Source organism: Gobio gobio, assembly GCF_949357685.1.
Source record: "Gobio gobio genome assembly, chromosome: 7".
Lineage (NCBI taxonomy): Eukaryota > Metazoa > Chordata > Actinopteri > Cypriniformes > Gobionidae > Gobio > Gobio gobio.
The window spans coordinates 14,396,931-14,410,883 of NC_137103.1; the positions used below are offsets into that span (position 1 = coordinate 14,396,931).

General features: G+C 36.9%; 1 pseudogene across 1 annotated transcript; it reads left to right on the plus strand.

The window, feature by feature from the left end:
- Window positions 1-943: 943 nt before the first annotated feature.
- LOC307128703 (putative nuclease HARBI1) lies at window positions 944-2,370 on the plus strand (annotated as a pseudogene). Its single transcript has 4 exons — window positions 944-1,376; window positions 1,593-1,708; window positions 1,821-1,916; window positions 1,997-2,370. The product of its transcript is annotated as a putative nuclease HARBI1 (transcript).
- The last annotated feature ends 11,583 nt before the right edge of the window (window positions 2,371-13,953 follow it).

Genomic DNA, 13,953 nt, shown 5'->3' on the forward strand with positions numbered 1-13,953 from the left:
AAATCACTCCATACTTACACCCCACAACATAAAGTGAAAACACAGCACTCTCAGGTGAACGGAGACCCCACTACCACAGCACCAGGACACCCACGTGAGCGGCCTTGAGCTCCTGCATGGAAATACAACAGGTTATTAGAAATATACAATAAGAAACTTTCCAGAAATCAAAGCAAGCCACACAAAAAGCGAAAAATGAAAATAAGATAAATAAACCAAAGGGAATTACTACCAGAACTCCCCAAAATTAAATACACAGAAGTAAGAATCCAGAATGGGAGGAACAAACTCCCTTAGTTTCATACATAAACTTCCAAGGAAAATTAATACCCAACACACAAAAGCACACTCACTAGCTCAAACACGGGAGCAGTCTCCCTTAATCACTCTCACATAAACTAACCCAAAATAGGGCCCGACCAAACAAAGGAAAAATATAAAGCAAAAAGTAATAATAATTCCAAAGTCCAAATTATAACAAATTAAATGAAAATAAACAAATAAACTTGAATAACTGTAGAAAAGTAGAAATAGAAAACAAGGCAAAAACAGTAAAACGTGAAATAAAGCAAAACGAAGTAGAAAACAAATCAAGCAACAGAGCTGCCCGGACTGCCACACGTGCGGTTCACGCTGGTGAAAAATGTCCCAGCTCTTTATGTTTCCCAGCACGTCATGCCCGGGGCCTATACCATGAAGCTGGTTTAGCTGGCTAGCCAGATATGTTTAAGCTTAGTTTGTGCCAATCCTGGGTTTTAGGTACTATGAAAGTAGCTCGGCTTTAATCGGTGTTAGTTGCCATGGTATCTTACGCTGCACGGCTAACCTGCTCCGGGGCAGGTTATGTTCTGGATTCGAGATCTGAGATTTAAGTTTGACCAATCAGCTGTGAGCAAAAAAATATATATATAGATGACGTAACTAATTCCCAGCGTCTTTTGCAATGGCTTCACCTTTTCTACCAAATCCTGTGGACATCTCCGCGCAAATTGTTAGAAGAGCACTTCATAGAGAAAGAGTTTTTAGGGACAGACAAAATCCCCTTGACTTTCCTGATACGTACTTGTATGAAAGGTACAGATTTTCCGTAGAAGGAATCGGTTATATTTGCGAACTTCTTGAGCCGCACATAACAAACGTGACTCGTCGAAGCCATGCCCTTACTGTACCGCAAATGGTATGCATTGCGTTGCGTTTTTTTGCAAGTGGTACATACTTGTACGCGGTCGGTGATGCAGAGAACCTTGGGAAAAATGCGGTTTGTCGAACCATTCGCAAGGTGGTCCTTGCACTGCAGGGGTACATAAATGGCTTCATTGTGTTCCCAGGACATTTATCGACCATGTCCACATAAGAGGGCTTTTATAAAATTGCCAGTAAGATATATTGATAGGGTGACGTGACGTATGAACAATTTAACCGTTCACATTAAGGTTCTTTTTTTCTTTCCAAAAGGCAGATTTTACTTAGAGCACATATATATATATATATATATATATATATATATATATATATATATATATATATATAGGCTACATTAGCTACATATTAAGAATGATTTTAAATCTTTTTATTTTTAAATCCTATGATAGGATTCCCTAGAGTCATAGGAGCAATAGACTGCACACATGTTGCAATCTCCACAGCTCTAGGAGAACATGAGGCTGATTATGTGAACAGAAAGTCCTTTCACAGCCTTAATGTTCAGGTAGGGCTACTATACACATGAGATGATTTTTCATTTGCATTGAGATTAACCTTTTAAATGAATAATAACTTTAACAGATAGGACAATGATTTATTGTACATTTCATCTGCAGATGACTTGTGATCATGAATGCATGATCACAAGTTTGGCTCAGTTCATGATTCCAGAATTTTCCGTGAGTCTGTGTTGTGTCAGCGCTTCGAGGAAGGTAAATTTGGTACAGTACAAAACATCGTTTTAATTGTGACAAACATTTACACAATTTTCCCCTTTTCTGTTCCATGACAGGGCTTTTTGATGGCCTGTTGGTAGGAGACAGGGGTTATGCATGCCAGAGTTTTTTGCTAACTCCCTATCCTGACCCTCAGACAGGGCCACAAAACCACTTCAATGTGGCCCTCAGTAAAACCAGGGTTAAGATCGAGATGACCTTTGGCATCCTAAAGGCGCGTTTCAACTGCCTTCGGCGCTTAAGAGTGTCACCACAGCGGGCATCACAGATAGTGGCTGCATGTGCAATTCTGCACAATACAGCCACTATCAGAAAGGAGCGAGTACCACCACAAAACCAGCTTCTCCCCGATGAAATTGACCCCATCACACTTGACCACCCAGCTGGGGCAGCTGTCAGAGATGCAATCACAACACAATATTTTACTTAATAAAAGCACATTGACACTGCAGACTGGTCTCAAACGGTTTTAGGTCATGTGGCTAGGGAGGAAGAAAGAGCAAGAGAAAGTTAAATTAATAAATATACAATGTTCATATTAAAGTGTTACTTGGTTAAATAAGTTCACATACTGAGATCTGTTTTTCCAGCTGTTTGATCTCCAATTTAATTTTTTTTTATTTGGAGCCTCCTCAGCTCACAGTCCAGCTCCTTTAGGGAACAGTCTAGTTCTAGACTCCTTTTGTAAAGGACCCTGACAGAGTCTGTTTCCACCTGATACATAATTCCACCACAAACAATCATTTAAAGTATTCTGGAGGTTAAATAAATTTTATTTTTTATTTTTTATTAAAGTGGCATAACTAGGACTGACTAATTTAGGTCAAGGGTTTTAAGAATTACCTTGTTCACATTCCTCCTATAGCCCATTGAAGCAGAGGCCTCAGTTTCTGGGGCAGGTTGTGAAAAATCCTACAATTAAAAAAAGATAAGTGTAAGGGCCAGTGACTTTATGATGCATTCAAATGTGTGCCATAATAAAAAGCCCAGTGCATTCACCTCAGCAGCTGTATCAGAACACACAGACAGAGTGTCTTCATCATTTGCGTCACCCTAATAAATAAAAGTAGGCCAATGTAAAGCATAACTGTTATAAAGCAGGTTATGTTCATGGTGTTCTGTCTGCTGCATACTGACATCTGTGTGGGAGACTGTGCGTATGTGTGCTGGCTTCAACAGGGACACTGCATTTCCCTCTACTGCAGAACATTGAGGAGAAAAATTAGAAGTTAGAGTAATAAAATAAAAAATAGTAATGCATTGCAGCATTGCACACATACCCAGTGTCACTTGCTTAGAGGAGCCAGCACCAGGGTCAGATTGCACAGCATCTGTAATGCCATCCATAATCGGCCTCCCCTTATTGTTACTCAGAGCCAACTCCTCCGCCACAGTGTATTCAGGAGGAGGTGGCCCTCCCCCAGTTTTACGGAGGTCACACTTTTTCCGGTTTGCTGCAAACAAGTTATTATGATAAAATGTTCACAAAAATAATAAAAGGTTGTGGTAAATACTCACCACTTTGAATTATATTTTTATATTTTGTCTTGATCTGCTGCCAAGAACGTTTGGAGTTGGGGTTGCATCTAAAAGTCAATGAATATCATTTTTTTAGGATGTGATAGCCTATACATTCACACGTACGTATGTATGCATGTATGTATGTATACTCATTTCATTTTAGCATTTAAAACATTTTTTAAATCAAAAGTTGTAACTGTTAACATTAGTGAGGCCTAATGCACAGTGAAGTAACATGAACAATGGTTTTGCCATTACCATTAACAAAGAATAATAAATGCAAAACTATTGTTCATTGTTAGTTCATGTTAACTTATGCATTAACTTATTTTAACAAATACAACCTTATTGTAAAGTGTTACAAGCGAACACATACATATAGGCTGCATTACACTGCAAAAAAATGCTCTTCTTATTTAGTATTTTGTCTTGTTTCCAAAATTATTAAATCAAGATGCATTTACTAGTTAATTAAGTGACATAGGATTTATTTGTTTTCTTAAAAATAAAATCAAAATAAAGTGAGTTTTTGCTTAAAACAAGCAAAATTATCTGCCAATGGGGTGAGGAAAATAATCTTAATTCTGTTTGGGACAAAACAGAAATTTTCTAGAAAACATATTATGTCATGTAATTATCTAGTAAATGCATCTTGATTTAAGAATTTTTAGATATTTAGACTGGAAACAAGACAAAATTACTAAGTAAGAAGAGCATTTTTTTGCAGTGTATATACACATAATTGTACATGAATGACCTAAAGCCTAGAATGTTTTTTTTTATATAATTTTTTTTTTTACTTACGCATTAATGCAATCAGCAATTTTCCTCCAACATTCTTCTCTTGCTTTGGCAGCAGAGGCCGTGTTACTGCGTGCTTGAAAAACACTTTTATATTCTTCATATTTGTGAAGTATTAGCTCTCGCTCCTCCGCGGAAAAATATATGGCTCTCGCTCTATCCATTTCGAACGCGATTGGTTGTTTAGTGCCGACGTTACTCTTTTATGTGCACGTGCGCGTGAAGTAATCATAGCTTAAGGATCAAAGCCTGAGTTGACAGAGAAAGTTGATGAGCTGCGTCATGGTACCAATAAAGCCTGATTGCATCGGTTTGGTTTTGTCAACTCAAAACCAATCCTGTAACCATGAATTTGTTCAACTACCTTCATGGTATAGGCCCCCGGCCTATCTAAAACAACGACAAGTTAATCAACAAAGCGATCTCTTAAATCAGAACGTAACGGGAGGAGATTAGATTAGATTCACCTGAATAGTATGACCAGCCAACCCCCGATGTATTCGGTTTTCATGTGGTCCAATAGTTCGTATGCTACTTCCTGTCTGTATCAGTACAACAAACAATTTATAATCCGACCGCATTCAACAGAAAAAAACACCATCATTTGAGCATACCTCCAACCTGCAGCACGTCGAGCCCACGAGATGCCAACAAAATGGGCGGGTCTCACAACAGAGCGCATCACGTAACAGACGCCGTTCATTTAAATACCCTCTTCCTTATTTAACCCTATACACACAAACAATGGACAACCGTCACATCATTCCCCACGTTACACAAGTGTTCCCAGTGTATACAAATAAATAAGTGATTTAATGTTAAATTTAACTGATTTTATATTTGCTTTAAAATAGTTATAAATATAAATAGTAACAGTACAATTAAGGAAGCAAAATTGAATTGTTAATTTTACGCACTGTAGCACAAAGCTTCATCTTTCTGATGAAGGAAATTATTTCTGTTCTAACATCAGTATTTGATGGTCCACTGATTCCAGAGTCTGTCTTTGAAAGCCAACGGACAATAGCCTGAAGACAGAGACATCAAATAACTTTGGTACATTTTTAAAATATAAAGAATTTGTATTATTGTATATATACATACTTGCATAACATGATACCAGCACAGCAAGATATCTGACTCTGGGAAGACTTTCCGCAAGGCATTTATCTCACACATATCCTTGTCCACCATGAAGCAGCTAGAGGCAACAACATAGCATACCAGAAGGATGAAAACACACATACACTACCATTCAAAACTCCAGTCTTCAGTGTCACATGATCCTTCAGAAATCATTCTGATACGATGATTTGATGCTCAAGAAAAAATTGTGATTATCAAATTTAATTTTTCACATTTTATTTTCAGGATATTTCAATGTTTTTTTTATTTTTTTTTACTGACTCTACACTTTTTGTGCTCAAATGTTATCAGTGCTAATTTCTGATGTTAATATTTGGTACTGTAAGCACAGTTTTTTTCTTCAGATCCAGCAAGACTTTGCTTTGATGTTTGGCCTGGAAACAGCATCCAGATTTTTAGAGAAGTGGAATACCTCCTTCAAGGAAAATGTGATTAAGGAGGCAAAAACTCTAAATCCATCTGCATTCCTGCTACAGTTACTGAAATCTGCTGAAAACAACAACGGCGACAACAGTAATGAAGGTAAAAGTACTGACAGTTCTCTATAAAATGCTTCATATTAAATTTGTATTTATGAAAGCTAACGAAATGCACGCTCTCTCTCTCTTTCTTCCTCTCTCTCTCTCTCTCTCTCTCTCTCTCTCTCTCTCTCTCTCTCTGGTTATTATAAAATGGGATAGTGACATAGCCTCCCTGCTTTTGCTGTTACACCTCCTTGCACCTCAACCCTCTGGAAGGTAGAGAGCAGCCAAGATCAGTGTGAGAGATGCTGTTAATCGCCTCCTGAAATTTGAAAAGGATAGTTAATGTTCTGGATTTTTTTCTAGAACATAGTAAATATCCTAACTGTAAACCAAACCATAACAATAGTGAACTGTTACAAAACATGTAGGGTTGGGTTTTGTTTTGTTTTTTTCCAAAGATGTAATTTGCTCTTAAAGGAACTGTATGTAAGAAATGTATTTCAATTAATCATAAAATGGCCCTGATATGTCACTAGACATTAAGAAATCATGTTAATTTCAAATACTTATATCACTGACAACAGTTGTCCGGCCAAGATATTGTCATTTTAAAAGTGAAGTTGCAGCCCTCAACTGATGTTGATGTTGACATGTTGTGTCATGCCTGAAGCGCCACCCTCCACCTGTCTACCAATCACGAAGTCAGTAGTGTTTCTGCATTCGGGTTGCCAGCTCTGCTCTAGTTAACACAGCTGCAGCTATAAACTTTTTGGATAAACAATGTCTAACTTTACGAAACCTAAACGACCTCGTTATGAATAAGAAAAACGTTGTGACAGTGTCCGAAATATATAAACATAATTAACAGAAAGAAAAAAAACTAACTGTGTACGACTCGTCACTTGCCATTGAAAGCTCCGTGTAGCAGCCTACGTTCCTGCTGCATCCTGCAGCCTATCTGGCAGCCTCGAGTCAGGGGGAGGGGGAGAGGGGATACACCGCTCAACAGTAATTTGAAAGTGATTGCAGTACCGGTTTTGGCCACAGTCCTACATCATTTACTTAGCCACAAGTTGTTCCAAACCTGTATGAGTTTCTTTGTTCTGCTGAACACAAAAGAAGATAACACTGCATGAAAACACTGAAATCCGGCACTATCCGGGCATGGTATACTCCTGTGTAATTTGATGTTTACCGGATGTATGTGGGAAAAAGCGGATCAGAGTAACACGGAACAGTATATTTCCAGAAAAACCCGGAAACCTCACGTATGCGGACGTATACAGGAATCCGTGAAATTTCACGGACATATACAGCTGAAACACTGCTGGGTGTGCTAGGACTGAAGACTTAGGTGTGAAGAAGACCTTTCATATGTTAATGACTGACACTAGTGCTGGCTGTTCTCAGAAGGAGGGGGGCAGGGGAGCACTTCAGGATTGAGAATTATCTCTGGTCTACTGTAGGCTACAGCAAACAAGCTTTTTACACAGAAAAAAGAATTCTTAAGGCCCTGAAACACTAAACTGAACTAGCAATGACTAAAGCCGACTGTGGGGTTGGTTCATGTTGCCTGGGTCTGGGCCAAACCATCAGAATGGTGTGGCAGGGCCTTAAAACCACTGCATGAAAAGAGCCTCTTAATCAAATATTTTTTATAAAAACAGTACAAAATAAAAACCCTGTCTGAACATATACGTTCACAAAAAAATCTGAATATGTAATGAAATAAACAAAGAAATGTAATGGAATTAACAAAGGATAATTAACCAAACATTTTAGACTATCCCCAAACAATTTTTGCAAAGTTTTACAAATTGTAGGCAATAATAGAATTAAATAAAAAGAAGATGAAACGTGGAAAATGAAAAAGTTTGTTTTAAAAACACCAAAAACTGATATGCTCAAAATAAAAATATGGAATAAAAAAAGAGCAGGGATTCACTTGTTCAAGAAACACAGAAACACAAGCAGATCTTTCAGCTCTGCAACTGTTCACAAAAAGTGTCACTCCAAGATTCTTAAGGCCTGTTCACACCGGGACGATTTTCGCACGCGTTTATCGCCGACGTTTAACGCCTCGGGACTAAACAATGGGCGCCAATGTGAGTGTTCACACCGACGCGCAAAACGCCAGGCGTAAAAGCGTCATTTAAAAAAAAACGCCTCGGGTTCGTTTTTTTATTTTGACGCGGCGCGTAAAAAACTGTCCGACCAATGAGATCGGCGCATTTGTTCACGTGCCTGGAGCTGCTGAAGTGACAGTAAAACACGACTGGGTGGCGCTCAAGCACAAAACGGTCTTGCTGAGCACACATTGATACGACGAAGAAGTAGTAAGTAGACAAAGAAGATGAACTGCTAATGCTGCTTGCCAGTTAGCAAAAAGTGTCTGAATGGTTTTGTCCATATACATAATATGTCTATGGTTTTGGCAAGCACGTAAATACTGTCTCTCTTCTCCTTCTGTGTGACAAGCGAGTGTCAGAGGCTAAAAGTGCCGCAGCACCATCTTGTGTACCGGGAGCGCATCGACTGAATGTGCACGTTCACTCGGCGCAGCGCCAGTGAAAATGTTATTAGTTTTATATTTACACTGTAAAAATAAAAACCAAAAAAAACAGCAGCTACAGCTGCAAAACAAAAACCGTAAAATAAGTCAAATATCTTAAGTCAAATAAAGTTAAAAAACTTCACAGAAATGTACATTAAACGTTTTAGAGAAAACACTATTAGTTTACAGATTTTTCCTTATTTAAATTAAGATATTTTACTTTAATTTTCTGTTTTACAGTGAAGGTGTATTTTTACATTCAAACTGGTTTTACATTCAATTGTGGATACAAATATAACAAAATATATAGCAAACTAAATATCAAACAATAATTGTTTTTAAAGAGTACAAATCTGCACTGCTCTCCAGGTTGAAACTTCCAGGCATCTGCCCACACCACAAAACACCATTTGACCAATTAATTAAATATAACAGCAAATAAAAATAAATATACACATTTTCTAACTGTTGTTTAAAACAATTTTTTTTCTATATTTGCAAGGCTAATTGCTGTCTTTCCGTGTTCTTTTGAGCGTGATTGGTCAATCTGAACGTCATCCAGAAATCTGGCCAATGACAGTGCGCGCCTTCAGTTTGAATTATACACCCGTTGTCGTTGGAGTTGCTCGTGGCTCGCGGGGACGCGACGCGATCGCGGCTTCTAATCTTCAACAGGACGGATTCTTCTGTCCATTAATGGCATTGCATGGATCATTTTAAACCTGTTAAAATCTTATTTTGGACGAATTTTGATTGTGGGATGTCGACTGAGAGAACAGACTAAGTTTCCAATGGCGAACAGCAGACGGCAGAAGGTAACGATAATCCCTTTATATTTTTTCTACTGCTTATCAAGATATAACGTTAGTGCATTAAAGTCATATGCTAATCGTGATTAACTTACATATTCTGTTTCTGTGTTTTGTTGTAATATTGTTAAGATAGGGCTGGGTGTTATGGCGATCTGATGATACTGACTATTGTTAGCGATTTTGCTGTAAACGTTAACATTACCTTTTTATATCGCGGAATGGGAATATAGCGTATATAACGCAGCACTGACTGTACTAAAACTTTGACATTTTGACAAGGAAACATGCATGAATGTAGAATAATGAACGGGACATGCATGTGTTAAAATAAGCCTCTCTCAGACAGCAGGCGATCCCGAAATCAATTATCTTTCTGTAAAATGCACACAATTATCTCAGAAACCTTGTCATGTGAGGTATTCACTTGATTTAAACAGTCAGTTATGTCTTAAGTAAAGTCAAACAGTTCAAGTTAACGTGGGGAAACCCGGATGCGTGTCATTCTGTGCATCCATTCTTAAAGGGGCTGCAGCTTTGTCATAATTTTAATAAAACAAAAGAATAGAGAAGACCGTCTGCTTCTTTAAGAATCATGTGATATTAATGAATTGAATATCATACAGTGAAGACTTTTAAAGCAGTATTATTCTGTAGCATTTTAATAAAATATCCATCAAAATAAATATATTGTGATATATATTGTTATTGTAAAATAAAATTTCTCATGTTTGTATAATTATATGGTCATAATGCCCATCCCTACTGTCAGCTAGTTTTAAGATCAAGCTTGTCATAAAATGTAACAGAGTTTTGGAATGAGTAATCTGAGAACACTGTCATGTACACTTGTTCTGCAGAGAGGACAGGAAACCACCATACTTGGACTCTGAAGAATTATAGGCAAACCAGGATTTTGGATCTACTGTAAAGTTTTTGTATGGGCCTGGTGAGTATGTTTTGCAAGTCCATGTCCGTAAGTTGATAATTAATATTAATGTTTTATCAAACAAATTAATATTCATTTGTGTGTGTGCATGTTTCTTCCCCCCTCATGATCCAGAAGTTTTGGATCCATGATCCTGAAGAACTTTTACAGATGTTGACCCTGAATGTGTAAAAGGTAATCTTAAAAATGTTGTCATTATTTTAATGTTCTCTGTTTTTTTCTGTAATGTAGACGTATGCATTTTCTGTGAAGTTGCTTTGAAACAATATCAGGGTTTTTCCTACATTGAAAATTTTTTGCCTGCCGCCAAAACAAATTTTTGTCCCGCCAAAGCCTTATTTGTTGAGTTATTGTGATTTATGATTGATGTAGTAGATAACTGCTGCGCTTGCGTTAACTGAGTGACAGAGAGAACGACCAGTGAGCTCATCCCTCGCTCGCACTCTCTCTGTCTTCAAAATAAGCATTCTTAGCTTTCTACTGTTTCACATTTTACGTTAATCAAAATCAAAAGGTCGGAAGACCGAATCCATGTTGCACGTGGCACTATCAGACGTCTTCCTTTAATTACCGCTGGGTGTGAAATGCGCTCAAAAAACATTGACTGATTCTCTGACCAGCTGACATAAAGCATACTTTAAATAAACAGGAAACAAATCCTATCCGGTTATGAAGTGTTTTCTGTGTCTTGACAAATCTTTCGCGATTTTCTAAAGACGGGATTCGCACACAACGCGTCTGCTAATGTCCGATTCGCGACCTAATGACTCCTTTGAACCGAATCATTTTAACGACTGGTTAAAACTGATCTGTCCAACACTGAACTCACAAATTAGTTTAATCATTTACTCAGAACAACACCTGAAATGAGAACACAAGTGTGCTTACCCACTTTAGCAAGAGTGGATAGTAAGAATTATTTTTAATTATCAACAGTCTTTCAGCTTATTTATGTGGACAATGTGTAGTAAAATAAATAGCCTAAAATCATTAAGTTTAGACTGGAGTGAGGTGAACCCAGAACAAATTTGTTGTTAGCTAGCTGATTGTATATGGCAGAAAATTAGGCTATTTGTTCATTTTTTTAATACTATTTTTTTTATATTGATATGATTACCAAAACAATTATCAGTAAATAGTGTAAAAATGAGGAACAAAAACAAACATCAAGGTATCAAAATAAGATAAGCAAAAGTTACAAACTTTCTTTGAATTCATTTCAAATTTATTGTCAGTATTGCGCTTGCAGATCAAGTGGGTAGGGTATTTTTTTTTTACCGTGCGTGTGTGTGTGTGTGTGTGTGTGTGTGTGTGTGTGTGTATGGATGACCATGTCTGTCAGCCACCACCGAAGACCATTTTTGACCGAGGAAAAACCCTGAATATGTATTGTGAAAAGCGCTATACAAATACATTTTAATTAAATTGTTTTACTTACTTTTATTGGCATTAACTATATATTATTAATGTATTATTTGGCAGGTCTCAAGATGTATTTTATTTTGTGAGACTTTGCTGAGGAAGTATTCTTTGGCTCAGTCTGAAAAGGCCCAGAAAAGAAACACTATGAAGAACATCACACAGAACCGTCAGAGAAAGAGACCTGTAAGTTAAGAAACCGGTTAAGCTTTTTCCCTCCAGAATGTTACTATACTCCTCTCTGAGTTTTAGTGGTTAATTCACTGTCATGTTTTGCAGTTGCTGGAGACCAGGTCCAGGGTTGCACAAACCAACACAGAACCTGTGGAAGACCGCAACTATAGACCTGATGAAGATGAAGATAATGATGCTGTTGTTTATGGAAGACCAGTGTGGATGGTTAGGCTAGCTACTACAAACCAGACTAGGCTGACCCACACTACATGTCACATCACCAGCCCATCATGCCAGTTTGAAAAATTTTTCAAAACTCAAACAACATTGTGTTAGAGTTGGTCACAATTATTTTATAATTATAATTTTAATATTCAGTTGTTCCATTTTATATTTTCTTTATTCCTATGTTTATATACTTATACTTTTATTGGTTCCCATATATAGAACATTTACATATATTTTATATACACTTTTTAATTTATAGATTTCTTTGTCTCGTTTTATATTGTATACTTTGTATGTTTGTTCCTTTTTAGATGTCCATGTTGCTTTTGATCTCCACGTCTTGTATTGTTGTTCCTCTTACGTCGCCTTCCTTTAGAAACATTTTGTTCACTTATCTTTTCCCCCATTCATTTTAATGTATGTTTATAATGCTCTTTGTTCTTTTTATTTGGTTATATTGTTTACTTGGAATATTTATATGTATTTTAATATATTTTATATACACTTTTTTTGTCTTATAAATTTATTGTTCTCATTTTATATTGTTTAATTTGTATATTTATTCTTTTCCTTTTTATGTTCACTGTGTATTTTATTCCTTTACATCTCTGTCTTTTAAATGCATTTTGTTCATTTTTTCCCCCCTTTTTGTTTCTTTACCAATTCATTTTAACGTATATTTATGTTCTTTGGACTGTTTATATTTTTACATTTGTTCCTTTACATTTTCATCCCTTTTAAATACATTTAGTTCACTTGTTTTTGTTTCACCATTGTTTTAATGTTCGTTTATAATGCTGTGAAGAATGTTTTTTTTTATACCTTTTTAATAAATATTTCAGACTTTCTCAAATTGTTTTGTGTGTATTTTTCTTTTGGGAGGGAGAGGGGATTATTTTTTATATATATTATATATTAATGAGCAAAATCTGCATAGCTGGCCTATAACCAATCAAGTCCCTTTGCTACAAAACCTAGCCCACCCTTAGCCTTAGAAGTAACCAATAAAGTCACTTGACTGGGTTTTCAATGCGTCCTGTCATCCAATAGCAGTCTGGGTTTTGGGAGTGGTTTTAAAAAAGACAACCAATCCAGTTTGAGATGAAGGACCAATAGGGGGTGGAAGGCAAAGCTGTTTAGAGGTGTGAAAATGTCTCCTGGGAAAAACTTGATGGGATTATTTGCCATGGCAACAAATGGCTGTAGCATGGGAGTATACGGCCACAACATACATCCGATTTGGTACCATTTCGGATGTATACGGACATATACGGATCCATGGAATTTGACCTATCCGGCCAGTATACTCCTGGATTCTTCCGAATTTCAGCAGTGTATACAGGAGTATCCTGGTCCGGATACACCTTTTTTCATGCAGTGTAAGGCAGAAAAGAATGAAGCTCCCAGCCATCAAACACAGGCTCCTGAGTTACATTCTATTGAAGAGACAAATGTTGCCGATGTATGTGAGACACCTGATAGTCCACAGCAACCTACAACCTCATTTCAAAGCCTGGATATGTATACATCAATTTTTTCAAAATTGATGGCAAGTAATGTACCAAATACTGTTGTTTCTTCAACAGTTGAAAGCCTAGAAGGATTCATCGATGATTTAAAGTGTGACCTCAAGGACAAAGTCCTGAGCATTGTTTCACTAAATAATTCAAGCAGAGAAAATGTTTTTGAAAGTTTTGATAATCCATTCAGTGCCCTGAATACAGACAACAAATTGAAAATGTATTTTCTCTAGCAAGTGGGGTATAGTGCTACCAGTTGAGGTGCCTTTAGGCATTAGGTATGACACCAACTAAAAAAAAAATAAACAAAAAGGAGCATATGAGCAACTCCTGGTTAATGATACATTGATTTATATACCAATACTAAAAACATTGGAATTTATTTTTAAGAACTCTGATGTCTGTGATTTCATGCAGGACTGCACTCA